Raw genomic sequence first — 3,412 nt, 5'->3', positions numbered from 1 at the left:
TATTATATATAGATTTTCACTTTGCCTAACTAAGCTACCATTCAAATAAACAAGACAATATATAATTTCTATCACTGCAGTTATAATTTAATGATTAAATCATCAGCAAAAGCAAAAAGATAATTACTGCAGCTTAATTAGCTACACAAACCCATCTACTATTTCTAAGGTTAGCTGGCAATTCACAAAAGTTGAGAGAATGTGACTTCGGTCAGAGGTTCGATTCTTGTACCAAATAAACTATATTTAGTAATTAAGTGGAGAAGGTAAAAAGGCGTAGCCCTTATCCCCGAAGTTTTAATTAAGATTGCGACTGATCTAAAGGATTTGCTCTAGATGGATTTCTTGATCATCAAAACACATTCTCATTGAACATGCGAAGACATAGGAGAATTGTTTACCAGATAGGCCGATTTAAGCTACGTATTGTCATGACCCATGACAACTATTTTTTTAGGCATATTTGCTACACATTACAGAAGAAGCGGCAAGGACATTTACAAGATTCTCGGCTAGATTGGAGGGTGTTCATTACCATTGATGACTTGCATATTGGTAACCACAAATCCATGAGTTTAAATTAAATAGTAACCAACAAAAACTATTCATTAGCAAATTGACAAATACATAGAAAATCGATAAGAAGCCGATGAAGAGAGATAAAGTCAAACACCCCCAAAAAATAATATTCAATCTTTGCAGGAAGAGGAAACGAAACTGAAAATATAGAAGTTGTGGTTTCTAGTCAAAATTCCAGCAGAAGAAACATGATACTGTAAGCACTAAAAAATGATTATAATAATTCTTCTCAAAATGAAAGCTAATCAATTAGGGGATAATAGCTTCGAAATGTTACAAGAAAAATAGCATATATGCAATGCCATTTTAATAAATTAGTGGATTAATCGGCAAGGTTCATTCAAGCATTTAAGGCAACATTTTCAAAAATGACATTACCTTCCCAAGGCATCATAAGTTGCTGCAAGATTGCTATAAACACCAATGGTATTTTGATGACAAGGACCACACTCCTGTTCCGGAATCTATCTTGCTTCCTCAAATAATTCAACAGCTTCTCCTATTTTGAATAACTGAATAGGAGACAATCCCATTTGATTCAAAACAACCCCAAGGAAGGCTGACTTTCTCTCACCGCCAGCCTTGAGTTTTGCTACAGCATTTTCAAAGGAAGATAATTGGAGATAATATGTCGCTTCTTGTCGTTGTTTTCTGTTCACAGGTAGGTGTCTCTTGTTTGAATGCAATTTTTTTTTGTTGCAAAGGTAACATAATATTATTTTGTTCTTTTGAAACATGAAAAATATTAAAATGGGGTTGCTGCAGCTAAAAATAGCTTGGAGAAACTCTTCATGCATTGAAAATTAGAAACACCCACAATATCATACACAAAAAGCTTAAAGTCATTAACTTTTATCTAGATTAAAATGGAGTTGCTTCACAGAACTATTTGAATCTTAAGAAATATATCCAATGCAAAGCATTCTATTTCTTTTTTGGAGCATGACAAGATCACAGATGCTAGGCCTACGTTTGCGAATACTATATCGATGGCCTTTTCTGAAGAACAAAAGGAAGTAGGAAGGGAAATGGACTAAAAACTTCGAAGAAAATTTGTTTATTCATAGTTTACAATTGTAATATCTCACAAAAACAAATACCATAGCCTTCAGTATTACTTTGTGTTTATGCATTGTTTCAACGGTCAAGTAATTCAATTTTCGTTGTCTCACTGCTTCTTTGTGTCAAAGCTTATACATACACATAACTATTTCTTATTCACTCTGATTGTAAGATACTGCAAGTCACTAATTTGATAAGAACCCCAAGGAAGGAATGAAGAAGGAAAAACAATACTGAGATTGTGGCCCTATAGTATATGAAATAGTGTTTGGGATGGACGATTTTGATGTGATGCTAAAGCATTGGACAATATCAAACTCAACTACTATAAGTTAGCTCATAAAGTGAGAATTTTTCAAGACTATAAATCCAAACTCCCTTTCCATACATAATCATGAAAAAGGAGAAACGCCAGTAAAATTAATTCAAAGAGGCACAAACCTGCAGTTTCAATACCAGAAAGTAGTTCAAGATCCACAAATTAGCCCTGAAAGTCAAAAAAATTCAAAAATTCAATCAGTACAATGAGGTCGGCGAAAAAATTCCAATAACGATTTGTTTAAAAGAGAAAATAGACATTACAAAAATAATAATAACAATATGTCATGATGTTATATTGGAAACGAAGGAAAAAAATGGAAAGAGGGAAAGAATCAGGAAAATAAATAAACTTTATTAAGCTTCATACCATCACTAATCAAAGATCGAAAATCTACAACAATGGAAGAATTAAGTTGACGAACATACAAAATTAATGTATGGTTCGAAGGGTAAAAAGAGAGCAAACTAATGAATAGATGCTACTGCGGCAGACATATGCAGTCAAAAATAAATTTTGACTTAATTTCACAATACAAATTAAAATAATTTCAAAACAGAGGGTGACAAGCTGAGAGAGAAACAGTAAAGCATAAAATTAACAAACTCAAAAAGTTTTTTCTTTACATACAATTAAGTTTACCTTTTTCATTGAAAATAAACCAAAAATCAAATCTTTACATGACTTTTGAAGGTGAATATGGAAAAAAGTTTCTTTCATGAAGTATCTTTGAAGTGCACGATCGAAGTCTAGAAATATGAAATAACCATGTCAAAATTTAAGGTAGAGAGACCATGAATACGAAATAACCAAAATAAAATTAAAGGTGTGCAGATTTAGATCTGCAGAAAATATAAATCAAAATTGTACAAGATAAAAGAAAAACATGAAATTTCTATGCAAGAAGAGATATTGCAACCTTTTTCCTAATTTGGACATAAGAGCAAAAAAATAGATGAGAGAAGAAGAGGCAAATACCATTAAATTTGTCAACGGCATAGCTAAAGTTGGTAATAACCGTTTGATTCTCCATGGCGTAACTGAAGCTAATACGTTCAAATATTTCAGATTCAAAAAAGGGTCGAAGATAATCTACTGTGTTATCATGTTTATAGCTAAGTCTATGAATTTTTAGACATAAATAAAAACATACAATAGAGAAGAGGAAGAGAGATGAATATTGAGACAAAACTTGACCAAAAATTGTTACACCAAGCGTCCTTGAATATCAGTGACAGACCCAGAATTTAAGGATTGTGGGTGCTTAACAAATAAAAAAAGTTGAAAAAATTAAAAATCATCTCAACAAGGTTCGAACCTGAGATGCCCTTTAGTGGAGAAGCTTAAGATCAAGCTAAATGTTAGTGCACCTAACCAATTTTTTATTTTAGTGGGTATTTTTTTATGTTTTATATCTATTTTCATATATTTTTGTATGTAATTATACCTATT

General features: G+C 31.9%; 1 long non-coding RNA gene across 1 annotated transcript; it reads right to left on the bottom strand.

The window, feature by feature from the left end:
- Positions 1 to 776: 776 nt before the first annotated feature.
- On the bottom strand, positions 777 to 2,847 carry LOC107866385. Its single transcript, XR_001672905.2, has 3 exons — positions 2,603 to 2,847; positions 2,083 to 2,128; positions 777 to 1,230 (listed from the first exon to the last, which is right to left on the bottom strand). It is a non-coding gene; the product is annotated as an uncharacterized LOC107866385 (long non-coding RNA).
- Between the last annotated feature and the right edge of the window lie 565 nt (positions 2,848 to 3,412).

Source organism: Capsicum annuum, chromosome 3 (genome assembly GCF_002878395.1).
Source record: "Capsicum annuum cultivar UCD-10X-F1 chromosome 3, UCD10Xv1.1, whole genome shotgun sequence".
Lineage (NCBI taxonomy): Eukaryota > Viridiplantae > Streptophyta > Magnoliopsida > Solanales > Solanaceae > Capsicum > Capsicum annuum.
This window is presented reverse-complemented; position numbering and strand designations above follow the sequence as displayed.